This window comes from Rhinopithecus roxellana, chromosome 15, assembly GCF_007565055.1.
Source record: "Rhinopithecus roxellana isolate Shanxi Qingling chromosome 15, ASM756505v1, whole genome shotgun sequence".
NCBI lineage: Eukaryota > Metazoa > Chordata > Mammalia > Primates > Cercopithecidae > Rhinopithecus > Rhinopithecus roxellana.
This window is the reverse complement of record NC_044563.1, coordinates 20,515,637-20,528,616: the sequence shown is the minus strand read 5'-3', so window position 1 is coordinate 20,528,616 and position 12,980 is coordinate 20,515,637. Positions and strand designations below refer to the sequence as shown.

Sequence of the window (12,980 nt, the reverse complement as noted above, 5' to 3'; positions counted from 1 at the left end):
GTTTATATTTGTTAGGTCCAGTTGGTTGAAAATGTAGTTCAAGTCCAATGTTTTGTTTTACTGATTTGTTGTCTGAATGATTTGTTTATTGTTGAAAAAGAGATAACGAAGCCTTCTATTATTATTATATTGCAGGCTATCCCTTTCTTCATATCTATTAATATTTGCTTTATATATTAGGTACTCCAATATAGGGTGTTCATATATGTATATTTATAATTGTTTTATCCTCTTGATGGACTTACCTCTTTGTCATTATATAATGACCTTTTTGTCTCCTTTTATAGCTTTTTAACTTAAAATTTATTTTATCTGATACATATACACATATATGTGTGTGTGTATACATATATGTGTATACACACACACATATATATACATATATGTATATAGCTATTCTTGCTTTCTTTTCATTTCCATTTCCATAGAAAATCTTTTTCCATCTCTTTACTTTCAATCTATGTGTGTCCTTAAAGGCAAAGTGAATCTCTTGAGTCTCTTGTCAGCACAATTTAACTGTATCTTTTAAAAAATCCTTCCAGCTACTCTATATCTTTTGACTGGAGAATTTAGTCCGTTTACATTCAAGGTAATTAATAGGTAATAAGTTTTACTGACACTTTATTAATTTATTTTGGCTGTTTTGTAAATCCTTTCTTTCTTCTCTCTTGCTGTTTTCCTTTGCGATTAGATGATTTTCTATAGCAGTATGCTTTCATTTCTGATTTTCTATCTTTTGTTTATATTCCACAGTTATCTTTCTTGTGGTTATTATGAGGCTTACATACAACATCATATAACAATCTGTTTCAAATTGATAATAGCTTCCACCACATAGAACTCTAGATTTTTATTTTTGTCCACACTCCATATTTGATGTCACAATTCATTATTGTATATCCATTAACATATTAATATTCTTTAATTATAGTTATTCTTAATACTTTTGTGTTTTAACTTTTATACTAGAATTAAAATTGATTAACACACTGCCACTACAGTATTACGGTATTCTGTATTTATCTATGGACTTACCTTTATTTTATACTTTCATATGCTTTCATATTGCTTTTAGTATCTTTTCTTTTCTTTTTTTTTCTTTGAGATGGAGTCTCCCTCTGTCGCACCCAGGCTGGAGTGCAGTGGCACGATCTCAGCTTCCTGCAACCTCCGCCTCCCAGGTTCAAGTGATTCTCCTGCTTCAGCCTCCTGAGTAGCTGGGATTACAGGTGCTTACCACCATGCCCAGCTAAATTTTTGTATTTTTAGTAGAGACAGGGTTTCACCATGTTGGCCAGTCTGGTGTCAAACTCCTGACATCAGATGATACACCCACCTTGGCCTCCCAAAGTGCTGAGCCACCACACCCCACCATGTCTTTTCATTTTAATTTGAAGTACCTCCTGTAGCATTTATTGTAAGGCTGGTCTTGTGATGATGAACTCTGTCAGCTTTTGCATTCTGAAAAGGTTTTTAGCTCTTCTTCATTTTTGAAAGACAGTTTTTCTAGGTATCGTATTTTTAATTGGTAGTTTCTATTTCTTTGAGCACTTTGGAGATTTTATTCCCTTCCTCTGACCTGCAACATTTCTTCTGAAAAACCCGTTGGTAGTCTAATAGAGGCTCACTTGTACTTCACTAATTATTTTTGTCTTGCTGCTTTCAAAATTCTCTTTGTCCTTGGCTTTTGACAATTTGATTATAATATGTCTTTGGGTAATCCTATTTGAGGTGCTTTGGGCTTCATAAATGTGGGATATTCATTTTCTTCCCCAGATTTGGGAATTTGGGGCCATAACATATTTAAAGAAGTCTTTTGCTCTTTTCTCTATCTTTTGACTCCCTGAAACTCCCATAACATGTATATCATTTCAATTGATTTTGCATCCTGAGTCCCTTAGCCTTCCTTCACTTTTTTACTCCTTGTTTTTTCCTCTGACTGTATAATGTCGAGTGAGTTGTCTGTAAGTTTCCTGATTCTTTCTTCGGCTTGATGAAGTATTCTGTTTAATCCCTCTAATAAATTTTTCAGTTCAGTTATTTTTTTCTTCACGTTTAGAATTTCTATGTTTCATCTTTATCATTACTTTTTGTTATATTCTTATTTTGTTCCTGTATTATTTCCCTGATTTTCTTTTATCATCTATGTTCTCTTACAATTCACTTAGCTCCTCTAAATAATAAAAATCATTATTTTTAATTCTTTCACAAGAAAGTTATAGATCTACATTACATTAGGGTCAGTATTGTTTAAAGAGAGCTAAGTTCCCTCCTTGGGGTCCTTCAAGGATCACTTCTACACAGATTAAAAACACTCTGAGAGACATAAAAACTTAAAATGTTATTATACTCACAGGTCTTAAAGAAGAGGCACAGTATTACCAGAGGGTCACATAATTCACCAAAAACTGTGGGTTGAGCTTGGTTGTCAGGAAAACAGACAGAGAGGACAACTCATGGGTGAGCACTTTTATTGGGGGTAGTCATAGGTGGTGCAGCCATAGCATGAAGGAAGTATTTTCGTTGGTTAATTTAAATGTAACTAGGTCAAAACAGGGAAAGGAAGGCATAACATGGAAAGGTCATCATATGACTTATTGTCTGGCCACATATGTTGAGAGGTGAGTGCTTGGTAGTGGATAATGACTAGGTAAAAGTTTAAAACAAGCAGAAACAATGCAGCTGCTTTGGAGCCACTGAGGCAATAAAGGATAGCCTTATATTACATTTCATTACTGGACATGTATTTCATTTCTTTGATTGTGTCATGGTTTCCTGATTCTTTGTGTTTCTTGTAGCTTTGCCTTGGTGTCTGTGTTTGAATAAAAAGCCCCCTCTTCCAGTCTTTACAAACTGGCTTTGGCAGCATGCTGAAAGACTAGAAGACTGAATATATGCTCCACTTTCTCCTCCCTCCAAGAGAAAATTTTTAGACTGAGGCAATCTCTCAGTTGGTGCTGAGCTGTGACAACTTGAGAAAAGAGCTGATACAGTAAAGTGAAATTGCTCTTTTTACATGTTTCAATGTGACTGTTCTTAGTTTCATACTTGTCTGGGGGTACTGCAACTATTTAACTAGATTCTGCACTTCTCATAAAGTTATTTTGATCCACACATCATTGCTAAACTGGTGTTTCTGTGGAAGACAAAGCTGGGCCTTTGTACTCTGCCATCTTGCTGGCATCTCTATATCCTGACTCTTAAATTCTTTTTTGTATTTTCTATCTCTTTGCTCTCTGAACTGTATTTTGAATATTTTAAAATTCTTCTATATTTCTCAATTTAACTTTGTCTAGTTCAATATTTATCCCCTCAATCAAAAATTTTGTAAAATTGTTGTGAATGCATATTTTTTTCTGTTATCTTATTGGTTTTCTTTTCATATTTCACATTACTATTTTTTGTTTCATTTGTTTCTGACTCTTAAATGAGATTAGAATCCATCTAAAATGCACAGTCTTAACCATCTTTCCAAAATTCTGTGTCACATTAATTAACTTTTCTATGTATTACTTTCTTCATCTGTACAACTGAAAAAAATAATATTTTTCTCCCTTTATAATAGATGAATAAAATAAAATAGATTATATAGAACACGTAGTGTAATGTTTGCTTCAGACTAAGTACTCATTCTCCTCTTAGATAGCTTTGCACATATGCAAAGCTTTAGAACTTGTGATCACTTTATAATAAATATGTTCTACCATGTGCTCAGAATTAAAATATAAAGTTCCCTAGCTCTAACACAAAGGCATAGCTTGAATCTCTTTGACCTAATTCGCTTAATGAGAACTGAATTCTGACTTTATAATAGTTTCTGTGTTAATCACTATTATTAAAAAGTGAATAACATGATTATTTACTGTAGGGGTGGAGTCAATAAGCTCTGTAAATAAGCACCCAAATAGTAATAAATAATATCATTAAAATCTCTATAATGTGTTATGAAATCACCACGAAAATGTTCAGAATGTGCCAGAGCACCCTACATGAATTTTTTTTCTTCTGTGAGTTGCCACAGTGAGACAAAACATATAAAATGTTCATCTAATTAAAGTTATTTTTGAAAAAATAATTAATTTCTGTGTTCCACTAAAATACCAAGAAGCCAATGCACTGCCCACTCTCATATATACTTGTAGGTATAAAGCAACACGAAATGACTCTTTTTCATCTAGAAATTCAGATATGCAGGCATGTGGATAAAGTTGTACTACAAAACACAAGATCAATTATAATCCTAGCACTGTTTGTAAAGAGCCGGATATAGATTTGCCATGGTCATATCTTCTTAATTCACAAAATGAGATACCTTCTACCCCTCCTCATAGGATATGCTCCTACTCTCATGTTGCAATGAAAATGACAGTAGTTTGATAGCATAAAAGATATTAATATTTTTAAATCAGGCAATCTGAGCTATTACTTTTCATGGTGTACTTAATCTCTTACAGGTTACTGTTCCACAATTTCTATTATGGTAATATTTTATAATTACTCTCCCTTTATTAATTTTTAAACACTTTTTGACATGTTGTTTTCTTGGTTTCATTTAGTTCTTTATTCAAGATTTCCTTTAGCTCTATGAGCAGATTTAAGATATTTGTCTTAAAAATTCCAAAAAGTACAGAACACCAGTTAAAAATAATACATCTAAATGAGCATAAAGATATATTATATTCATGGATTGGCAGACTTCAAGATGACTATTTTCCAGACTTTATATGATCTCAACTGAAACTCAAATGAGCTTTTTTGGGGGTAAATACTGACAAACTGGTTATAGCTTTATGCATAACAGCAAACCTAGCAGAATAGACAAAATAATTATAAAAGAACAAAGCTGCAGCATGTACATGACCTGGTTTCATGTCTTACCATTATAATAGAAGTCAAGACAATATGGTATTGGGCAAAAGGTAGACACATAAATCAATGGAATTGATTACAGGATACAGAAATTGATCCACAGGTAGACAGTAAATTGAATTTTGTGAAAGATGGAAAGACAGACCAATGGAGAAAATATGCTATGTTTTGAGCATTTGTTCCTCCAGAACCCAGGTTGAAATGTAATTGCCATTGTGATAGTATTGAAAGGTGGCATCTTTCAGAGATATTTAAGTCATGAAAGCTGTACCCTATCAATAGATTAATGCCATTATCACTAGAATGGGTTCATTATTGCAGGGGTGAGCTTGCCCCCTCTTGCTCTCTCTTGCCTTCTCTTTGCTTTCCCATCATGAAATGATGCAGCAAGAAGCCCCTCACCAAATGCCAGCCCCTTGGATCTTAGAGTTCCCAGCCTCTAGAACAGCGAACCAATACATTTCTGTTCATTATAAATTAATTATCCAGTCTGTGCTATTTGATTATAGCAGCCAGCACAAATGAACAGACAAAATATGTTCTCTCAACAAACTCTGCCACAACAGTTGTTTTTCCATATGCCAAAAAAGGAACTAAATGTAGAGTATAAACTGAAACTGTATGTTCCCATAAACCTCTTTAAAAATGTTTGTAAAAATCTTTATTGAGAATAATAATTGCTTAACCTTTAAGCAGATGATGATGAAGTAATTTAATTTTATTACAAATGTATGACATAATCTCATTGAAGGTAGATGAGAAAAAAACGTTGATCTAAGTAACATTGGAAAACAGTGTGTTGACCAAAAGCTTTGTCTAAAAGTAAAAGGAATTATACATAAATATAGTTCCGTTGTTGCTAAAATTGCTTCTCATTATGATGAACAGTTATGGAACTGCCTTACTTGTGTATTGGAGTCAAAAAATAAGTCTATAAATAGGGGTTGTCAAGAGCTAAGTTTCTAACTGTCAGAAAGGGAAGTCATAGATAAGAAAGGGGGAAGATTAAATGAACTGGATTGGAGTCAGAAATATTGATATGAAGCCATGTTTAGCTTAATAGCAATCGGATACAGATATAAACACATATATACTTTCTAGATATAAAAATAAGTATAGTTGTGTGCTTATATTAATATGTATGTATTCTATATATACTAGCTCTATCTCAAAGAGGACCTAGAAGAAATTAAATGCCAAGAGCTGCAGACACACCCTGCAGTGTGTTGTTGATTGAGCCAATAAATGAATGGAAGAGACAAATTTTGCTACAAAAGAACTAGATGTATCTTAGTTTCACAACACCTGGAGTGTGAGCTGGACTTAGTGACTTCTTTCTAAAGAATAGAGTATAGGGCCGGGCGCGGTGCCTCAAGCCTGTAATCCCAGCACTTTGGGAGGCCGAGACGGGCGGATCACGAGGTCAGGAGATCGAGACCATCCTGGCTAACATGGTGAAACCCCGTCTTTACTAAAAATACAGAAAACTAGCCAGGCGAGGTGGCGGGCGCCTGTAGTCCCAGCTACTCGGGAGGCTGAGGCAGGAGAATGGCGTGAACCCGGGAGGCGGAGCTTGCAGTGAGCTGAGATCTGGCCACTGCACTCCAGTCCGGGCGACAGAGCAAGACTCCGTCTCAAAAAAAAAAAAAAAAAAAAAAAAAAAAAAAAGAATAGAGTATAGAAAAGTTTTAAAAACTAATCTATGATGGAAAAACTTAGTAAATTTTTTCTAGCACATATGATCATGTTAACATTAGTGATCAAGTCATGTTAATAGAATATACTCTTGATGTGATGTCATAAGAACAGAATTTTATCTCAGAGGTATTTTTCCCCAAACCCATTACACCAGTCAAATCATTAAAAAAAAACTTCAGAAAATGTCAAATGGTAAGCATTCTGTGAAATTCCTGGTTAGCACTCCGTGAAATTGTCAAGATCATCAAAAACAGAGAAAGACTGAGAACTTGTCACAGAGAATTAGAGATTAAAGACACGTGACAACTAAATGTAAGAAAAGCAAAAGCATATTAGTGGAAAACTAACTGAAATCTGAATAAAGCCTGAAATTTAAACTATAACATTGTAGTAATCTTGGTTTCTTAGCCTTGACAAATACCATAATATGAGATTATAATGTAGGGGAAAACAGAGGAGGGTTTATATTCAATTCTCATGACTGCTGTGACAAATTATCACAAATTTAGAAACTTAACACATGTTCATTTCACAACTCTGAACTTCAGAAGTTCAAAAACAGTTTCACTGGGCCAAATTAATTGTTGGCAGTGATATGTTCCCATAGGAGGCTCTAAGGGACGATCCATTTATTGCCTCTTCATAAGACAGAAATAAATATCTGTGTCGTACTATAATGCCACACAAACACCAGCATCTTAGCACATACAAGTGCAATCTTATGAACACTGATATGTTCAAGCATCTAATTGTACAGAGACAATAAAGAAGATGTAGGTGCACACTCCTGGGAGTAGTTTTTATATAGTATAGAGCTCCTTGAGGATCAAAAGAAAAAGCATAAAAAATTGTACATTATATTAGCATATTGAATTTATGCTATCTTTTTCACTGATAGAAATTTTCATGTTTATATTCTATCTGTACATTTAAAAACATTTCAGTTAATTGTGTGATTTGCATGTATGAAGTAATTTTACAAATATAATCATACATTACACTTTTATATAATCAGATTTAATTTCTTTTTGTGATTTACTAAATAGCATTTATTTGATGTGTGACTTGTCACTTAATGACATATTATTTCAAATTAAAAATTATGAGATGATTCATTTAGTGATGAGATTCCCAGGAAATCACCGGGTCCAAAGGTGGGGCGTGCAAGCACTGAGAATGTAGATTTAAAAATTTCAGCAAAGCAGAAAATAAGCTGCAACTGTTGAAATATGCTACATGCCTCTGAAGAAGGTTTATATTATGGCTCAAATATTCAATATATTGATACAATTGGGCGCAGCTGAATTATTTTAATCATTCACTTAACAAATAATTAGTGAGAATCTACAATGAAACAGATATCTATTTAGGTACTGAGCAGGATCAGGCAAACAAAACAAAAGTCACTGCTCTTAAGAAGTTTCAGTTCTGATTTGGGGATGATAAATGAAAAGTGATCAAATAAACATACAGTAGGGAGTGCTGATAAGGACTGTGAAGAATAATGCAGGGCGACAGGACAGTACACATGGCGAGGGGAGAGGGACTTATATAAAGGTGGTCAGAGAAGACTTTCGTGATTTGTTAACACTTACTGGAGTAAAGGCCTGAGTGGAGGAAGAAAAGTTGGGAACAGCTAGTGCAAATGTCCTGAGGCAGTGCAAATGTCCTAAGGCAGCAGCGTATTTGGAGATGTGAAGAAATATCAGGGAGAGGGATGTGAATGGATAGAGACAAAACGCTGGAGAAGTGACAAGAGATGATGTAGCTCAACTAAATTAAAAATTAATGAGCAACATTAACTATTTCAAAGCCCTTACAGAGAGAAAATATGCAGAAAATTATTATCTCAGGCCGTAAATAGAGTGAATGTTGGTGGTCATGTATGGATAAATTGAAAATGCCTTTATTTTCTCTTGATTTTTATTATCCTCTGGCCATTTTATCCTTTTGAAAAGTGTAATATATCATTTATGATTTCTTTGAGCAGTGCTTTGTAGTTCTCCTTGTAGAGACTTTTCACTTCCTTGGTTAGATATATTACTAGGTATCTTTTGTTTTTGTTATTGTAAATGGGATGTATTCTTGATTTGGCTCTCAGCTTGAATATTATTAGTGTATAGAAATACTACTGATTTTTCTAGATTGATTTTTGTATCCAGAAACTTTACTGAAGTCATTAATCAGTTGCAGGACCCTTTGTTGGAATCTTTAGGGTTTTATAGATATAGAATCATATCAACTTGGAAAAAAGATAGTTTACTGACTTCCTGTTCTATTTGGATGTCTTTTATTTCTTTCTCTTGCCTGATTGCTCTGGCTAAAACTTCCAATACTATACTGAGTAAGAGTGGTGGCAGTGGGCATCCTTTTCTTGTTCTAGTTATCAAGGGAAATGCTTCATGTTTTTGCTTGTTCAGTATAATGTTGACTCTGGGTATGTCATAGATGTCTTTTATTATTTTCAGGTACATTCATTCAATGCCTAGTTTGTTGAGGATTTTTATCACGAAGGGATGTTGGATTTTATAAAAATATTTTTTTGCTATCTACTAAATTAATCATATGGTTTTTGCTTTTAATTCTGCTTTTGCAGTGAATCACACTTGTTGACTTGCATATATTGAAACAATCTTGCGTTCCAGGAGTAAAGCCTACTTTATTATGGTGAATTGACTTTTTGATGAACTGTTGGATTCAGTTTGATAGTATTTTGTTAAGGATTTTTGTGTCCATATTCATCAGGGAAACAAGTGGAAAAAATTCCATGCTCATGGATTAGAAGAATCAATATTGTCAAAATGGCCATATTGCCCAAAGCAATCTGCAGATTCAGTGCTATTCCTATCAAACTGCCAACATCATTTTTCACAGAACTAGAAAGAACTATTCTTAAATTCACTGCAATCAAAAAAGAGCTTGAATAGCCAAAGCAACCCAAAACAAAAACAACAAAGCCAGCGGCATCATATTTCCCAACTTTAAAGGCTACAATAACCAAAACAGCATGGTACAGAAACAGACACATAGACCAATGGAACACAATGGGAAACCCAGAAAGAAAGCTACTCACCTACAGCCATCTTATCTTCAACAAAATCAACAAAACTAAGCAATGAAGAAAGGACTCTGTATTCAATAAATGGTGCTGGAATACCTGGCTAACCATAATGAAACCAGAAGAATGAAATTGTACCCCTAATTTTACTATGTGCAAAATTTAACTAAAAATGGATTAAAGACTTAAATGTAAGACCTCAAACTATAAGAGTCCTGGAAGAAAATGTCATTCTGCGCATTGGTCTTGAAAAATAATTTATGACTAAAACTTCAAAAACAATTACAACAAAACCAAAATTTGGCAAGTGGGACCTAATTAAATCAAATAACCTTTGTACAGCAAAAGAGACTATCAAACTAAAGAGCATTTACAGAGCAAAAGAAACTATCAACAGAGTAAATAGACAGTCTATAGAATGGAGGGAAATATTTGCTAATTTTGCATCTGACAAAGGTTGAATATCCAGAATGTATAAGAAACTTAAACAATTAAACAAGTAAAAAATAAATAATCCCATTTAAAAATGAGAAAAAGACACTTTTCAAAAGAAGATATACAAGCTACCAACAAACATGAAAAAATACTTAACATCATTAATCATCAGAGAAATGCAAATCAAAACCACAGTGAGACACTTTCTCACATCAGGTAGAATGGCTATTATTAAGAAATCAAAAAAGAACAGATGTTGGTGAGGTTGTGGAGCAAAGGGGACAATTATACATTGTTGGTGAGAATATAAATTAGTGTAGCCACCATGAAAAGCAGTTTGGAAATTTTTCAAACAACTTAAACAGAGCTGTCATTCAACCCAGCAGTCCCATTACCAGGAATATAACCAAAAGAAAGCAAATTGTTACACCAAAAAGACATATATACACTCATATGTTCATTGCAGCACTATTCACAATAATAAAGAGATGGAATCAACCAAGGTGTCCATCAATGGTAGACTGGACAAAGAAAATGTGGTACATAAACACCATGGAATACTACACAGCAATAACAAATAGTGAAAATCATATACTTTGCGGCAACACAGATGTGGCTGGAGGCCATTATCTTAAGTACATTAATGCAGGATTATAAAACCAAATACTACACATTCTCACTTATAAGTGCGAGCTGAACGATGGGTACTCATGGACATAAAGATGGCAACAATAGATACCGAAGACTACTAGAGGAAGGCACACAAGGACTGACAAACTCAGTCCCTGAGTGGCAGGATCTTCTGTACTCCAAACCTCAACATCACAAAATATACTCATTTAACAAACTTGTACATGTACTCCCTGAATCTTAAAGTTGAAAAAAAATAAAACTTTTTGTCTTTTATGTAAAGAAAATGTGATATAAAAATGTATGTTCTACGAAATGATTTAAAGACAGAAATATTAATCATTTAAAGTACTTTAGCGGCTGAGCGCGGTGGCTTAAGCCTGTAATCCCAGTACTTTGGGAGGCCGAGACGGGCGGATCACGAGGTCAGGAGATCGAGACCATCCTGGCTAACACGGTGAAACCCCGTCTCTACTAAAAAATACAAAAAACTAGCCGGGCGAGGTGGCGGGCGCCTGTAGTCCCAGCTACTCGGGAGGCTGAGGCAGGAGAATGGCGTCAACCTGGGAGGCGGAGCTTGCAGTGAGCTGAGATCTGGCCACTGCACTCCAGCCTGGGCAATAGAGCGAGACTCCATCTCAAAAAAAAAAAAGTACTTTAGCTATGTATCTCCCAATAAAATATGCTAACAATATGAGCCAATACTTTCATTGAAAGCCATAGCACTTTTATCTCAAACAATAATGCTTAGAATATTCAACTTAAGAAAAAAGTGACAGTAGTCAAAAAGTTACATTTGAATACCTGAATTAACTAAATTATTTTTGTTAAAACCCTAGCCACATTCCCTTTACCTCTGGCTAATTTTTCACTCCCATGTGTATGTGCCCACAGGAGTCACATGTATGCATTTCTGTTCATGGGTTTGTTTTCCACCAGTTTTTACATGTATGTTACTTGTGTCATATGATAGAGAAAATGCATATGAAGAGTGAGTAAATTACATCTTCCTAATGCATTTTTTTGAACTACATTACTTTATGCTTTCCTTATGCCATTTTTATTCAGGTATTACATTTCTAATCGTTATATTTCCCTTTTCTAGACAACAGACTTTTGAAGAGGTAAGGATATAATTTCCAGAAATGAACTGAAGTGTGGGCCTTAAAATGTCATGAGGTGCCTGGAGAATTTCAGAAAGGAATGAAACTAGGTATTATACAGGATATCAGGATATCATTATTCTGAAATGTAAAACTCACAATCCTAGAGACAATTTTGCCTTCTCAACAATTTTCTTGAACGTACTCTTCACCTCCTTGTTCTTCAGGCTTTAGACCACAGGGTTCAGCATGGGGAAGACCATAGTATAAAACACACTGCAATTTTGTCTGTGTCAATGGAATGTCTGGAGCTGGGCTGTACATACATGAAGATAATAGTACCATAGAAGATGGCAACTGCAGTGAGGTAGGAGGCACAAGTGGCCAAAACCTTCTGGTATCCTGCAGTTGAGTGCATCTTTAGGATGGTGATAAATATAAATAAGTAGGATATAAAGATAACTAGAAGGGCAAAGAGGATATTGAAGCTGGTTACATAAACAAGAACCACTTCATTCACATGTCTATCAGAGCAAGACAGAGCCATGGCTGCTGGAACCTCACAGAAAAAGTGATGGACTTCATTGGACATACAGAAAGAGACTGAATGTTTCCCCAGTGTGAATGGAGGCATTCAGGGAACCACCCATGTATCAACTTATGGCCAGGCATGTACACACACTTGTCATCATGGTGGTGGTGTAATGCAGGTGTTTGCATAGTGGTCAGAGGTCATTAAGGCCAATAGCAAATGTACCACACTGGCAAAGGAATCAGAAAGGAATGTCTGAGCAGCCCACACAGTATAGGAAATGATTTCGTCTTCTCTAAGGAGCCCAGATATGACCTTTGGAGTGACAACTGAAGAGTAAAAAAAGTCTACCAGAGACAGATTACTGAGGAAGAAGTATGTTTGATTGTGGAGTTGAGAGTACCAGAGAATTGAAATGATCATCCCCAAGTTTCCAACTACATTGATGAGATAGATGAGAACAAACGTGATAAAGAAGGGGACCTACAGATCTGGGACATTGCTTAGTCCTAAGAAGATGAACTGTGACACTTCTGTACTGTTCTACATCAGTGTTATTTGGAAGCAGAAGACACCCTATATGAATGAGAAATAAAGGAACAGAGCATTAAAGGCAGTAGAGGTTGCAGAAAAATTAAAATGTTTCTATACTTTA

The 12,980-nt window shown here is 34.8% G+C and overlaps 1 pseudogene; it reads right to left on the bottom strand.

Moving 5' to 3' along the window:
• Positions 1–12,023: 12,023 nt before the first annotated feature.
• On the bottom strand, positions 12,024–12,748 carry LOC104667683 (annotated as a pseudogene).
• Between the last annotated feature and the right edge of the window lie 232 nt (positions 12,749–12,980).